The following is a 17,051-nucleotide window of genomic DNA, read 5'->3' as shown; positions in this document are numbered from 1 at the left end:
GACCTGCCCGCTGTCATGTGTGCGACCTGCAACGCGGGCCACCTCGAAACAGGGAAAACAGGGCTCCTCCAGGCTTTTCCTAAATATACTCTTTTTTTTCCCAACAATGGGACTCCCATGATGTGGGGACAATGCCCGGCCGAGACCTCATCGGCGTGGGCGTTGTTTTCGCGGACATTGTCCAAACAAACAAAGAGCGACTCTGCAGTACGTTTGATGTGACAGATCTTTGGCTCGCAGGATGTGCGGTGCGGTCCCCAAGCAAAGCAAACACGTATCGTTAACCTATGTGAACACCCCCGGCCTGTCAAGTGTGTGTGTGTGTGTGTGTGTGTGTGTGTGTGTGTGCCATGTACCAGGTTTTCTATCCTAATGGGGACATTTGGTCCCAACTAGGATAGAAAAACCGGAACCCGCCTACCTTGTTGGGACATTTTATGGGTGCCCATGAGGAAAAGGGTCTACTCCAGGGTTAGGACTTGGGTCTAGGGTTAAGGTTAGAATTGGGATTAGGATTAGGTTAGGGTAAGGGTTACGTTTGGGCATGTAGTTCTGACGGTTAGGGTTCAGGGCGAAGCGCGATCCAACGAAGAGCTCAACGGCGGAACTGGTGGAAGATGTCTCCAGGTCACAACGGCAGTGAAGGCGGATGAAGGCTGCAACAGAGGGCGGTCCCCGATCGTCTTGCCTCTCCACGCCATTGGACTCTGGCCACCCCCCTGCCAAGGACCGTGTGGTGGCTGCAGGCGCATCAGCCAGTCCACGTAAAAAGCTGTCACGCGCAGGTGTCCTCCCATTATGCGGCTCCTGGATCGGCCTCTACGCCCACCTGAGGACCCAGAGGGACCCAGAGGGAGGACGGTCATACTCGACCCAAGTGACTGCCAATGTAGTCAACGAGGGATCCCCACAAGTGTAGGGAGACATGGTAGTATATGGTGTTGTGTGTGTGTGTGTGTGAGATATGCGATAGAAGAGGTTTTGGCAGGCAAGTTTAAATTTAAAGCAGGGTGTCCGGGTGGCGTGGTGGTCTATTCCGCTGCCTACCAACACAGGGATCGCTGGTTCGAATCCCCGTGTTACCTCCGGCTTGGTTGGGCATCCCTACAGGCACAATTGGCCGTGTCTGGATGTGGGTATGTGTCCTGGTTGCTGCACTAGCGCCTCATCTGGTCGGTTGGGGCACCTGTTCGGGGTGGGGGGGGGATAGCATGATCCTCCCACAGGCTACGTCCTCCTGGTGAAACTCCTGACTGTCAGGTGAAAAGAAGCAGCTGGCGACTCCACATGTATGGGAGGAGGCATGTGGTAGTCTGCAGCCCTCCCGCGGATCAGCAGAGGGGGTGGGTGGAACAGCGACTGGAACGGCTCGGAAAATAGGGTAATTGGCCAAGTACAACTGGGGAGGAAAAGGGGGGGGGGGACCCAAAAAAGAGAAAAAATATTAAAGCAAAAATCACAACTAAGCTCATGTGACTAAATTATTTATCAGAAGCGTATCCAGTGATGTGGCTTATCGTCTTGTTCTCTGGATACCGCCGTGCCTCCAGTGTAGCGCGTCAGCAGTATGTTGTGAATTTAGGCCGCAAAGTCTGACTAATGCACACCTAACCTGTGTGTGTTTTGACAGGTTAGTAGCACATGCGGCGCAGCAGATGCATCACTACCGCGTCCTGACTTCAGCTCTAGTTCCTTTCAAGGTAAATTCGATCAAAGTCTATTTTCCCTACACTGTGAACCACGGCGCGCGTATCGCTAAACTTAACGGTGTTAAAAGTGTGCCTCTGCTGCTCTAAAATGTCGCTGTGTGTAACTCAAAGGTGCTGGAAGACACAGAGCACATCCTGCTTCCTCGCCGTGCACAGCCGTCCCCCTGTATTTGGCTGCAAAACCGTGACACAAGATTAAATTGTGGGATGGGTTTAATGCACTCGACAATTTCTCACAAATAATCCACCGACGCTGCAGCTGCAGTCATTAGCCGGGATCAGCCACACCGAGAGCTGACACAGATGGGAGTATCAAAGCAGACATAACTGCATACATTTATGGCTATATGGCTATTTATGGCCTATATGTACATGTTCATTTGCTTTTAATTGCAATTATATATTGTGATGGATGCTGCTGGACTGACTTGAGACTGGCGGAAATGCATTTTAAGGGCTGAACATGAGAGACGTGACTACGGAGTGACTGTGGACTATAACCTGGAGGAGTGAGAAGAAGGTGCACCTGAATGATCCAGCCATCCATCCGTTATCCAAACCGCTTATCCTGCTCTCAGGGTCACGGGGGTGCTGGAGCCTATCCCAGCAGTCATTGGGTGGCAGGCGGGGAGACTCACACCTAGGGGTATATTTAGTACGGCCGATTCACCTGACCTACACGTCTTTGGACCGTCAGAGGAAACTGGAGCACCTGGAGGAAACCCACGCAGACACGGGGAGAACATGCAAACTCCACACAGAGGACGACCTGGGAGGACTCCCAAGGTTGGACAACCCCGGAGTTCGAACCCAGGACCTTCTTGCTGTGAGGCGACTGGGCTAACCACTGCACCACCGCACCGCCTTGTAGCGCCGCATTATGTAATAACGCCGCATTATGTAATAATGTAATAAATTTTCACATCATTATGTAATAACGCCACGTTTTTTTCAAATCAAGACATAAATTGTGGTGGTTTATTGCATAATGCACCAAATTATTGCATTTTCTTCATAAAAAAAGTGTAACATCCGCATTTTGTAATAACCGGTGCAATATGTAACAACTTATTACAAAATGCGGATGTTACACTTTTTTTATGAGGAAAATTTAATAATTTGGTGCATTATGCAATAAACCACCAAAATTTACGTCTTGATTTGAAAAAAACGTGGCGATATTACGTAATGATGTGAAAATGTATTACATTATTACATAATGCGGCGTTATTACATAATGTGGCGTTATTACATAATGCGGCGCTACACGCCTTAATGATCCAACACGGTCTAATTATGAGTGCTATGGAGGGCCACATGTATGCAGGTTTTCTTTCCAACCCTACACTACACCAGTTGATTTCAGTGAAAAGCCCTCCCGTCTGGTTGAAGTTGTGTTAAATAGTGAAGTAGGTTGGTGTACAGTTGGGTTGGAATGAAAGCCTGCATACACATTGTTGAATAGAACTGGTCCACTACTCGCCTTATGTACCCGCAGCAACAGTGCTCATGACTTATGAACCGATCTCGGGAGAGAGCCTGGCATGTTGAATGAACTCATCACGTCCTTGAGTCCGTCATACAGCGCAGGTCCGTACCGCTCCACTCCAGATCAGACAGGCCAGAGGTGGGTTTCCATGCCAGGGCCGGACGGGCAGGCGTTTGGCACGGAGCGCCAGTCAAATCCAAACTGCCTCTGGGTGACTCGGGTGCCTGGCATTTCACCTTGGTGAGTAAAGTCAGCCAATGAATGCCTTTCTATCCCAAGAGGACAAATAGAGCTGGAGAGAGAGAGAGAGAGAGAGAGAGAGAGAGAGAGAGAGAGAGAGAGAGAGAGAGAGAGAGAGAGAGAGGAGAAAGAACGATTTTCTATTGCTTGTGTGTGTGCACGCATGCATGTGAGTGCGTGTGCGTGTGTGTGTGTTTGTTTGTGTGTGTGTGTGCAATTTCAAACTTCATACACCCAAGGTGGAAGCCTCGAGGTGCATTGCATCACCTCCAGGAAACTGAGCAGACATACTGCAGCTTCTGCCAGCAGCTAATTGGCTTCTGCAACATCCTGACCTCGCCCATGAACCCCGTGACACCCACAATCGACCCTGCGTTCACCTGCTTCTGTAAACAATAAGAGTCCAGTGAGCCAGGATTTCCTCCGCCTTCACCTCCACTAACTACCCTTCCTTGGTAAGGGATAATTGCCATTGACCTTTGACCTGAAGGGAGACATTTTATTCAGGAAAGGCTGCAATAAAACCCTGAAGCTATACCGTGTCCTGTTTGCTTAGTACACTGGAATTACGATATCTATATGACCCATATAATCTATTGTGGCGGATTCTTTTTTAGGAATTAATACAAAGGAAGGTGGTTGATAAATTAGATTTTTGCTGTTTTGAAACGCAGTTTTTTCAATACCTTCATAATGGGGAGTGGCGGGGGGGGGGGTAAATAAGCCCTCTGTGATTTTGTGCATAAACTTTTTTTTATTTGTATGGATAACCACTGGGATTTTTTTTTAAAGATAACCCACATTTTTAAATGCATCCTCATTAGCCACCCTATTTATCCTATGGTAGTGAATGCAGAGCCTGTTTGTTTTTAGCAGTATGAGTTACGAATGAGGATGTACCAACAGCCACGAAATTAGTGGCTTTTGGCTGATGAAGAAGGAGGGTCGCAATTGCCAATGACAAAATCTCACAATATTTAATTAATTTCCAAGGCCATCGTCATGCACATCAGTCCATGCACCACCCTGGACAACCACTCCTGCAGAGTGGTGTGAAGCCCCTTTAAGGCAGCTGGCAGAGAGCTTTGAAGAAGCAAAGATGTGGCATATTAAGCTCCAACTAGACTTTGACCAACAGATAACACGACATCTGAAGCTAAAAGTCAGGATTAACATGGTGCTGGGGCGCTAGCTATTCATTTTAAATAGCTCTCTCCCATTTGGAGAAGTCAGATACCAATGCAATTGGCCTTCTGTACCAGTGCTGAAAAATTAACATGAATCTTCAAGATTGTAAACCAGACAAACAAACAAAAAATCTCATATTCATCATTAATTATGAATCTTAATATTATTTAGGACAGACTACATTTATTTAATTCATTCAGCTCATGGCAACAACTGTTCATCAAATATGATGCCTAGTTGAACGCTGCTGTCCCCCATATTAGTTAGTGTGGCGATAGCTGGCTAGCGTTAGCTTTAGAAACCCCAGTGGGGGGCACTAGTTATATGTTGCAAGGTGTTTTAGGAATAAACCCGGGGGCTCATTAATTGGAGTGTTCGCCTACGATACTGTCTCCGTCTCCATTATTCATTCACCTCTTTACATGGTATCAGAAGTGGTCAAGACTACTCCCTGCGCCTATAATCACCCAGTCACCAATAGAAGCGGTGCTTCTTTACAATCCACTCGGGGGTTTGTGTAATTTACAAGATTACAGATGTACACAGATGTACACATCTGGCGTTAGCATGATAACGGTAGCCTCATGAACGCAGCAAAACTAGCTAAAGTTAGCCATGAGTCATTACTTACCTTACCAACAAACTGCTGGGGAGACGTAAGAGAAAGACTCACCCGAAAGCTGTCATGGCAGACGATCAGCAACAAGTTGGGCAGCAGGCATTTTTCCAGATCTCTCCTCCTTCTGAGTTTGACTTCTCCTGCCCTGAAGAGTGGCCGCTATGGCTCAGTAGATTCGAACGCTTCCGACATCCCTCAGGCTTGGATAAACAGTCGCAAGAGAAGCAAGTCAATACTCTACTGTGTGCTGTGCTATGGGGCCGGAGGCGGAGTCTATTGTCCGGAGCAGAGATATAACTAATGATCAACTCAAAGACTTTGACACAGTCAAAAACGAACTAACCATCCATTTTGTCCCCAGACAAAATCTGATATTCGAACGTGCCAGAGTGCAAGAGAGTGGCGAATCTGTTGAAAGCTTCATAAAAGCACTGTATGAATTAATACAACATTGTGAATATGGCACCTTACGAGAAGAGCTCATTAGAGATAGACTGGTAGTCGGCCTAAGGGATCAGAAATTATCAGAAAAACTGCAAATGGATGAAAAACTCCCACTGAACATAGAAAAACACATATGCCTGAGACATGAACACAAAAAGAAACAGCAATGCCTCCTTCAAGGTGAACCACACTCAGAGCAGTCAGTGGAGGCAGTTGCTATTAGGAAAAATACAACCAGACCCTCCACCAGCCAAATGTCCCACCCCCCTACTCCAGCAAGACCACAAATGCAACACAAGAACTGCGTCTGGTGTGGCAGGAGTTCCCACAGTAGACAGGCATGTCCAGCTAAGGATGCCACTTGCAGGAACTGCCAAAAGAGAGGGCATTTTGCAACTGTCTGTCAGTCTAATACAGCAGTGGCAGAAGTGTTACAAGAGGAAGACATGGAAATTGCATTCCTTGGATCATTAGATGATGGTCAGGGACAGCCATGGGTAACCCATATCAGCCTGTGTGGCCGCAGCACAGAGTTCAAAATCAACACGGGAGCTGACGTGACTGTGATTCCAGAATGCCTATACCATGACCTGTATGCAGCTCCCCCACTGGAAAAGACTAATAAAGTGCTCCAGGGACCAAGTCGTACCCCACTGGACATACGGGGGAGGTTTTCAGCCACCTTAATGACAGATGAGAAGTCCACACAACAGAATGTGTACGTCATCCGTGGCCTCAGAACGACCTTACTTGGCCGCCCCGCCATTTCAGCTCTAAGCCTGGTGACAAGAGCAGACCTAAACTCAGTCGACACTACCGCCTGCAGCCTAGAACAAGAAGTGAAACAGCGCTTCCCCACCCTGTTTGAGGGTATTGGCAGGCTTGAGGGCGATTATCACATAGCCCTCAAACCAGATGCAACACCCTTCACTCTCTCCATGCCCAGACACGTTTCTCTCCCTCTCATGTCTAGAGTGAAGGATGAACTTACCTGGATGGAAAAGTTGGGCATCATCTCACGAGTGGAAGAGCCCATGGCTTGGTGCGCAGAGATGGTGGTTGTGCCCAAGGCAGATGGCTGGGTGAGGAGCTGCGTAGATCTCACCAAGTTAAATGAAAACGTCCGCTGAGAGCTCGACATCCTCCCCTGTGCTGAATCCATGCTGGGCCAGCTGAAGGATGCTAAAATCTTCACAAAGCTCGATGCACAATGAGGATTTTGGCAAATCCCACTGTCTGTGGAATCTATGCTCCTGACGACTTTCATCACTCCATTTGGCCACTTCTGCTTCCGGAGATTGCCTTTTGGAATCAGTTCAGCCCTGGAGCACTTCCAACGGCAAATGTCCCAACTCCTAGAGGGTCTGGAAGGGACTCTATGCCACATGGATGATGTCCTTGTATTTGGGGCTACACAGGCCCAACACGATACATGTCTCATGGCAGTGCACCACCGGTGTCCACCAGTGGGTTCTTGGGTTGCCGCCTCGACAGGCACTGATGACCTTTTGACCACAGCTCCTGCATGCTGCAACTACAATAGAGGCTTTGAACATGGCCCACTCAGACTCCATGTCCCCAGCCTCCCTCGGGATACATGAGAACTTCTTCCGGAGGTGGGAGTTGAGGACCTCACGGACAGGGGCCTCTGCCAGACGTTCCCAGTTCACCCTCACTACACATTTGGGTTTGCCAGGTCTGTCCGGCAGCCTTCCCCGCCATCTGATCCAACTCACCACCAGGTGATGTTCAGTTGACAGCTCTGCTCCTCTCTTCACCCGAGTGTCCAAAACATACGGCCGCAGATCTGATGATATGACCACAAAGTCTATCATCGATCTTCAGCCTAAGGTGTTCTGGTACCAAGTACACTTATGAACTACCTTATGTTCGAACATGGTGTTTGTTATGGCCAATCCATGACTCGCACAGAAGTCCAATAACAAGGCACTACTCGGGCTCAGATCGGGGAGGCCGTTCCTCCCAATCACGCCCCTCCAGGTTTCTCCATCGTTGCCCACGTGAGCGTTGAAGTCCCCCAGCAGAACTATAGAGTCCCAAGGTGGAGCCCTATCCAGGACACCGCCCGGAGACTCCAAGAAGGGCAGATACTCCGAACTGCTATTCGGTGCATAAGCACACACAACAGTCAGAGCCTTTCCCCCAGCGACTCGCAGTCGTATAGAGGCAACCCTCTCATTCCCCGCGGAGAACTCCAACATGGCGGCGCTCAACCGGGGACTTGTGAGTATCCCCACACCCACCCGGTGCCTGTCACCTTGGCCAACTCCGGAAAAGTAATAAGTCCAGTCCCTCTCCAGCTGTTTGGTACCAGAGCCCATGCTATGTGTGAAGGTGAGTTCAACTATATCTGGTTGGTACCGCTCCACCTCCCACACCAGCTCAGGCTCCTTCCCTGCCAGAGAGGTGACATTCCACATCCTGAGGACCAATCTGCAATGCCGGAAGTCGGCACGCCCCGGTCCCTTTGCCTGCCGCCCAGCCTGCATTGCACCCTACACCATTGCTCATCCCCGCGTGTGGTGGCTCCACGGGGTGGTGGCTCCATGTTGTTTTTTCGGGCTGAGCCCGACCGGGTCCCATGGTCCAAGGCCCGGCCACCAGATGCTCACTGGCGAGCTCACGTCCCAGGCCTGGCTCCAGGAGGGGGCCCCGGTTGCCCTTTTTGGAGCAAGGTAATTTAGGAATGTGAATAAAGTAAAGTTGTGACAGCAGCAGTGCAAACAGGTGCACAATTATCAATTATGTCAAATACCCCAAAAAAGAAAATGCAAATAAAGAATAATGTGACTCCAGTCAATAGTTGCACAACCAACACCTTTGTGCATCCCAAGGAAACCAGTGCTTTTGAGATGGGAAAATTATCTAATATATATATATATAATCCTAAATATAAATAGAATAGATTGGGAAAGAATTTGTATAAAGCGAGACCAGGATTATGATAATCATATTATAATCTATTTGGTGGACAATATGACACTAGATGTGAGTATACCTCAAATAAAGCTAACTATCTATAGCCTTTAAATAGATTGGGCCTAATTACTTTGACTGTAAGCAGTACTATAGCAGATAATCTGCTTTAAATGGACCCCTAGGAATGTATTGGCTGTACCGTAACAGAGTAATTCACCTTGTGCTTTAAACAAGTGCACATACCTTTGTGATACAATAATATGCTCCAAGTAAAAACAAAACACGAAATAACTGTTGCTCAATATCACAGATGTATCAATAGTGGTGGGCCCACACGCTTTATAACACAACTAAAATAACCCCAAAAGCCGGCATAAACAAATAAACGTTGCAGGCCTGGTCGTTGCTTGGGTGCGCGGTGACCCGTGCGCTACTTACAATGGGCCCCTTCACTCAATGGAGCCGAATGAGACTACGAGCAAGTAGTGCTGCCTTGTGGCCAGGAGAACTCTGTACGCGCCCATGTAGCACAGAGCGGGAATGATGATCAAAATCCAACGATGAACCGCCATATACGAAACTTAATGCGCGTGACCTTGTTGATGTACCGCCGAATACTATGGCTCAGTCCCACAAGCTGCAGGCTCACCGAAACAAGGCAGAGTATAACCAATACAGATAAGCTAACTTGCCAGCATATTTGACTAGCAAGACACTCGCAAAAAACACTGTGGTCGAACAGAAAATAAAATACGTCTGTCAAACGTGCTATAAAACCGAGTCGACTCCTATATGTTGTCAGTAAAAGACCATATTTCGAATGACAACTGCTGTCATTAAAGTAAAGGTTAGATTAACCTAACCTCCCAAGCTAACTGGGAGCAATCAGCTAACGTTAGCTGACTGAGCTAGCAAACGAAGTTAACAGTGAGAATTTACGTACACAACCTCAAACTTCTGAGTATAATCTGACTCAACATTGCAATTTACACGTTTGATCAACGTGTAAGAGTCAACTCTAACAAGTGTATAATTAAATCCGAGTACAGGATAACGCTGAGGAGATTGAAAGCAGTGGAATGCCACTTGACTTGAGACCTTCACTCACGAACTCTCTAGAACTCTCGTTCTCCTTCGCTAAAGTCCTCTCTACTCCTGCCCCCCATCCAATCACAATAAATATTTGCCCTAATTGACATTTGACATTAACCAATAAAACACTCTTATATACCATACAGAATAGGTTGTACCCTCGCTATGCCACGTGTATGGTTGGTGCTAGAATGCATCGTCTGGAGGGAGGTGGGAGGGTTACTCCGCTGCACGTCATCAAATGCTCCCAGCGGAATCACAGATTATGTTGCTAGCTAGTGTTGTTTAACGCTAGCTTTATAGTTATTTAGCTGTGTGTTTTTTACAATCCACGTCGACATAGAGGTGGCTAGTAAAGGTGCGAGGGCCGAAGGCCCAAGCTGTGTCTAAGGAGAGAGGCCACGGGCTCAGGGCCCCCCCGAAGGGCGGGGGTCCTGAACGAGCGAATGCACGCGAGGGCCGAAGGCCCGAGCTGCGTCTAAGATCGGTCGATTCCGCTGTGAGCATTTGATGACGTGCAGCGGCGTTCCCTCCCACCTCCCTCCAGACGATGCATTCTAGCGCCGACCCACAGGTATGCCCATGTACATTCCAATCAAACTTGCTTAGTTTTTTTTTTCTTCTGTTTTTTAGGCAGACGGGATGCGAACCTCAGACATTAGCAAATACCTAATGACACAGTAAAACTACATGCATATAACAACTGTACTAAAGCCAGCCTTTTCTCACCCGGGCTACACCTACCTTCAACACTGCCTCATAGGGAAGGCTTATAATGACTTACAATGTGCAGCCAGCTCCCCAGGGAGGTCCTGCGAGGCTGGGTGTGACAGCTGTGGCCACAGACTCTGAGCTGCAAAAGGAGCAACGCGTGCAAGTCAAAGGGGAATTGTGAGGAGCACTAAAAACAAGCGAGTACTTATTTTATTGTCTTGATTATTATTTTACCACTACTCTGCTGCGAGGGTTAGGACGTGTGTGTGCATGTGTGTGAGTGTGTGTGTGTGTGTGTGTGTGTGTGTGTGTGTGTGAGCTCAGCACATACACAAATCTCTGCGCTTTTGTGCAGCAGCCTCCTATGTGTGATAGTGGGATAAGGTATGGGTGGGTGGATGGGTTGAAATGACACCCCACCCATGACTGAAGCAAAACATCACATCATTAAAGTCTATCGATCAAAGAATATTGACAACGGTATGGTTGACAAACGTGAGATACCGACGTGCCGGGCGGTCAATTATCGAGTATTTGAACAAGGTGCAGTTTATCCTTGGCGTCTAACAGGCCGCTTTCAGCACCGCATACGTTCCCCGGGCGCAGTAAGTTGGCCAAGAATGTGTGCTTGGATGAGAGTGTGTGGGGCTCACACTGCTGCTCACTGCGAGGGGGTGAACCGTTTCTATAGGGGGCTCTGTGCTCTCGCCTAATCAGATATAATCCCCCTGATTAAACCATGTAGTCCCTTTTTTATTGTTAAGAGCAGGCTTTTGATCTTTCCTCTCTCGGGATTTGGAGAGATCAAAACCATAAAGATTAAACAGCAGAAGTCTAAGTAAAGGGGGGGCCGCTCTTGGGAAAGTGCACTCTACGACACATTTTTGGTATAGGATTTGCTGAGATTCCTATTTATTTATTATTAATATCAGCAGCAGTTGGAGCTGTAGCAGTGAAATACTGCACTGTCCGTATCTGTGTTCGCTTCTCCCCATGTCCCAGTGAATGTCTTGTACTGTAGGTTTGTTTGCAGTATGTAGTTTTGTACTTGCGTACCCATGTATTTGTGTGTAAATGTATGTAAATATGTTTTGGCGGTAAACTTTAGAGTTCTGGTTTTTGGCAGCAAATTCCCTCGAGGAAGCCCCACCCGTCGTTACATTGTTACCGTAATACGCGTGGAGCGGTTGTGTTCGATTCGCAACTTTGAAACTCGCTTGTTTGCCACAATTCACATTGCTGCCACGCTTGGCCTTCACCGCCACTTAATGGCGGGATCAGACTACGCGATCTCCGCCCGATTTTGTCGTCACCGACACATTTCCTGCGTCGGGCCCGATTATGGACGTCGGGAACGACGAACGAGCGTCTGTGACGTAATCGAAGAACCGCGTTGTGGCGTCTGGGACGCCCCGCGAGCGATATTATGAACCCTACATAGGCCTCGCCAAAATCCCGTTTCTGGCTTTGTCACGTGTGCGCCACCGTAGCAACGCGAAAATATGTTGTTATGGGGTTAGCGCTCATCAAGGAAACGCTGTACACCCACAATTTAACCTGTCTAAGTTATCCACAATCAACATTAACGTTTTTAACTCAATCTTTGCTTGCTCGTACACCCACAATTTAACCTGTCTAAGTTATCCACAATCAACATTAACGTTTTTAACTCAATCTTTGCTTGCTCCACGTTTGAGCATAGGATACTTCACCCCTTATCATGACTACAAACAAAACGAGCTCCTATATTGTAGTAATATGACTTTTACAAGTCTTACACATTAGCGCCACCTTCAGCTCTTGCACATTAGCGCCACCCTCAGGAAGATGACATATTTGACTCTGTCGTTATGTAATACTCAATGTAAGCTTTCTTAAATGTGAGAAAGTCTATTTATTAGATATATGTTCATTTTCAGACAACTAACGTTACTTACCTCCGTTCTGTTGTTGACAGCCAGCAGTCCAAAATTACAAAAGCAGCCAGCTGTCCAAAATTGCGAAAAATACAAAATTACAAATTGAAGGTAGCTAACGTTAGCTTTGCTTCGCACCGAGTTGATAGTTGATTGTTTCCTTAGCAACGCAGCGGAAATCCGGCGTCCGTTCGCGAGATTTGGGACAGGGTACGGGATTTTGGCGAGGGCTATGTAGGGTTCATAATATCGCGCCCCGCGACACCCCCTGACGAAAAGTCGAACGCGTCGGGATTTTTTCCCGCCTAGTCTGGACATTTTACCACGTGTTCCTTGACGTCGACCAATAGGATGACAGAGTGCTCTCTGGCGCGCATGCGTAAACATGGCAACGAGAAGGCGGCGCTGCTGTGGCTGCTGTCAGGTGGAACGACGAACCCCGGGAAAGGTTCGCTGAGCGGTGGCAACAGCACCCCCCCCCTCCCGCCTTTTTGACGTTTCCTCGAGGAAGGACCCGTGACAGAGTCCAAAAAAGATAGGCTAACTGTTGGCGAGAAATAGCAGCACTTCAGCAACCCGGTGAGTGGCTGGTTCTCCAATAAGGTAGTAGAGAAGAGGTTCGCTTTTACCTCTTCTGCTGCAAGAAAGATCCGCGTAGAGTGTAAACTCCTCCTTCCGCGATTTCCATGACTTCGCTAGGTTGCCAGAGTCCAAACACAATGTCGGCGGAGGTGTCAAACCGACTGCCCGGAGCGTCCCCTTCAGCTCCAGCGATTCCCCTGTTAGCCGGTTCGCTAGCTAGCTTGTGAAGAGCGGCTGGCTGTTTCCACGGTGACCAGTGATGGACGTCGTATAGATAGATGGTGGGGGTTGTCTTGCCATGTGCGTGAAGCAGCTAAAAATGCTTAAATCGTCCATTCTGTATGGTGTAGAGCAGTGTTTCTCAACCGGGGGTCCGCGGACCCCCTAGTGGTCCGTGGTGTAATTGCAAGGGGTCCGTGAAAATAAAATATCTTTAAAAAAAAGATCCTATGACATTTATAGAAATAGGATTATTTTACTCAAATGTGACTGAGACCTTTATCTACCTAAACTATAAAGGGTAACAGGACTTTTTTTCTCTAATTACATCTGTTTCACAAGTGTAATTTATTGTATTTTAATAAGAGATCTCGCTCCCGTTTGCATTGTTAAAAGTTACTGAATACATATTCTGTTTTGTTACATATAGCTGAAAGTTACTGAATACATATTCTGTTTTGTTACATATATCTGAAAGTTACTGCATAAGAATTCTGTTTTGTTAACTATCTCTAAGTTACAACTGAAAGCTCTTATTTTTGCCCCAAAGAGTGAATAAATGCTATAATGCAATTTAAAATGCAGTTTCTACTGTTTCTATCAAAATTGCAACCCCCCTCCCCCAAGATCAGGTGGAGGGGTCCTCAGGGTAGATCAAAAATACGCAGGGGGTCCAGGACCCCAAAAAGGTTGAGAACCACTGCCCTAGAGAAGTCCGTGTAGAAACAAGCGCCACATAACAATACTACTGTTACAGTTATCATTCCCCAGTAGCAGGAGCTGCAACAGCCTCCACAATCTTTTTTTTTTCCTTTTTTTTTTGGAACATAAGACTGCCAGTATCACACATAGCATTTCTGTAGCCATGATTGACAACTTCATGACCCTCCCCCCCGACGACCTATGAACTCCCACAAGATCGTGAAAGGCAGCATACGATGATTGGCCGGGGTCATACTTGTTGTGTTGCCAGTTTCCCGGCCAAGGCACGGCATGAATTTATGGCACCATGATTGGCTAATCTGCCATGGTGACCATCGTGAAAGAGAAAAATAGCATATTGTCTGATCCAGGCGCGGCCTTGATTACCACATGTACGCCCTGGTCACGTCCCCGAGTTGAAATGTCTCTGGTTTCTCAATTCATATTCGACAATAAGACTACGTAACAATTAGTTCCCAGGGACAACAACAGGTCCAACACGTAGGCCACAGATAGCCAGACAATCTGGCATGGGGGAGCGGGTGATGTCACCCTCCCTGAAGACGTTGAGATGAGATTTGCCTCGTGGAAAATGTGATTATACTGATGAGCGGCGACCAGGTTCTCCTCTCTTAGTGAACCCCTCCATGTTCTGAAATTTCCTCGCTGAGGGAGGGAGAGGTGAAGAGAGGCAGATGTGTGTGTGTGTGTGTTCACATGAAGACACGCAAAGAGTATGAGAGAAAAAGAAATTAACAGAGGGAAGCGTGCTGTGTTGATATGGTTTAATCTGACGGAGGCAGAGGATTTCTTCTCGGATCGGGCGATGCCATGCCGGCCAACCCTGACTGTGCACTCAGCCAAAAGACGAGGAGAACGTACCAAGAGCTCCTAGAAAGCCTCTCGGGTGGCTTCACAAAGTATTCACTCCCCATTCATTATTTCTTCTTCTGCTGCGATGCAAAGTCAACCGGAAATATATCTAAAATCCCTTTTTTTTTCTTCTGCAGCAAATGAAATCACACGTAGGTTTCTTCAGTTATCTTAAAGATAATGTTATCAATATTCTTATCTGTGTTCTTATCACATTTATCGCATATAATTCATGTATGTATGAAGCCAAATCCGCTTATGTTAAACTGCAAGACTGCACACTGAACAGCACGTCAGCTAAAACAGCAGATCAGATCTGCCCTGTTGTCCTGAAGAACAAGGAACTTTGAAACGAAGTTGGTTGGAGACAAAAAGGTGGAGATTAATTCATGGCTGGAGTTTGCTTGAAGCCACGTGACAAAATCTGAGCCATTTTGGAGGAAGATTTTGTGGTCTGATGAGAAAGGTGAGCTCTTTGGCTTTTTTGGGGGGCGGCATGGTGGCCCAGTGGTTAGCGCTGTCGCCTCACAGCAAGTAGGTCCGGGGTTGTCCAACCTTGGGCTTCATCCCAGGTCGTCCTCTGCGTGGAGTTTGCATGTTCTCGCCGTGTCTGCGGTGGGGTGGGTTTTCTCTGGGTGCTCCAGTTTCCCCCAACATCAAAAGAGACACGCACGTTAGGGTTAACACTCCTGTCTGTGCCCCTGAGCAAGGCAACGGGAAAAGAACAGGAGTCGATCCCCAGGTTCAGCATCAGGGCGGCAGCCCACTGCTCCTAGCTACACAGATCACAGCTAGGATGGGTTAATTTGCAGTAAATGAATTCCCCCAAGGGGATTAATGAAGGAAACTTAATTAATTAATTAAAGCGAAGCACTACAGCATGTTTAGCCCAAGCCAAACACGTACACATATACACAACACATATACACAACACCATCCCCGCTGTCATGCATGGTGAAGCACGGTGGTGGCAGCGTCATGCTATGGGGTTTCTTTTAGGCCAAAAAAAAAGAAGATCTTGTTGCCATCAAGAGAAAGATGAATGCAGCCAAATACAGATAAATGCTAGAGGAGAGAACTGTTTCGGTCAGCAAGAGGTCTGCAGTTAGGGTGATGATTCGTGTTCCAACAGGACAATGACCCAGTAGACGCAGTATAACTACGAAGGTACGGCTCCAAAAACCTGGCTAATATTCTGGAACGGCCCAGCCAAAGCCCAGATTTAAGTGCAAAATCTGCGGTATAACCATAAAATTGCCGTCTGCTGACACTCTCCATGTGATCTAGCATAGCTGCAACAGATACGCATGGAGGAACGGATATCCATCCATCCATTATTCGAACCACTTATCCTGCTCTTAGGGTCACGGGGATCCTGAGTCTTATCCCAGATGTCATTGGGCGGCAGGCGGGGAGACACCCTGGACAGGCCGCCAGGCCATCACACAGGGCCCACACACACACATTCATACATAGGGACAATTTAGTACGGCCGATTCACCTGACCTACATGTCTTTGAACTGTGGGAGGAAACCGGAGCACCCGGAGGAAACCCACACAGACACGGGGGAGAACATGCAAACTCCACACAGAGGACGACCCGGGACCACCCCCAAGCTTTGACTACCCCGGGCCTTGAACCCAGGACCTTCTTGCTGTGAGGCGACCGCGCTAACCACTGCGCCACCGTGCCGCCGAGGAACGGAGAAAAACACCAAAATCTAACAGCCGAAAGGCTTATCTGCAAAGCGCTGACCCCCCCGGGGGGGGGGGGGTTGAGTGCTGTGGCACAAGAGAAATTTAAATCTTTCATTTTTGAATAAGTGTTGAATTTTTGTGAAGGGAAAAAAATTTTTTTTTTTACTGCATTCAAATGTGAAGGTGTAACAGGAAGAAAATGTGAACAAGTTCAAGTGGGGGGGGGCAACTCTGTGAAAGCGCCGTATGCGCAGTACAAACCGCAGAATACGGCGTGAGAAAGTCTACACTTGTGTGTATTGTTGTGTATTTCTCCTTTCCCATCTCTTTCCCCTTTGCGTTGGCAAATACGAGCAAGCCTTGGAGAATACACTCGATTGTGGTGGTGCCGGTGTTCGCGAAGCAATGAAGGCCCCCCCCAATCAAATTCAAAATGCAAACGGGACGACATAAAATGACAAAACAAAGACTTTTGCTGGGTGTTAAGGATGGGAAGTTACTTTCCCCGAGTCCACACTGTTTGGATAACCTCCTGCGCACAGGCGTTTTCCTTTCCCAAGCCTCGACCCGGAGCAGGTAAATGGCTCCTCGGGGAGTTGGGAGAACGCCTCAACCAGACCTGACC

Source organism: Lampris incognitus, chromosome 2 (assembly GCF_029633865.1).
Source record: "Lampris incognitus isolate fLamInc1 chromosome 2, fLamInc1.hap2, whole genome shotgun sequence".
NCBI classification, from domain to species: domain Eukaryota; kingdom Metazoa; phylum Chordata; class Actinopteri; order Lampriformes; family Lampridae; genus Lampris; species Lampris incognitus.
Note: the sequence above shows the minus strand (reverse complement) of the source record.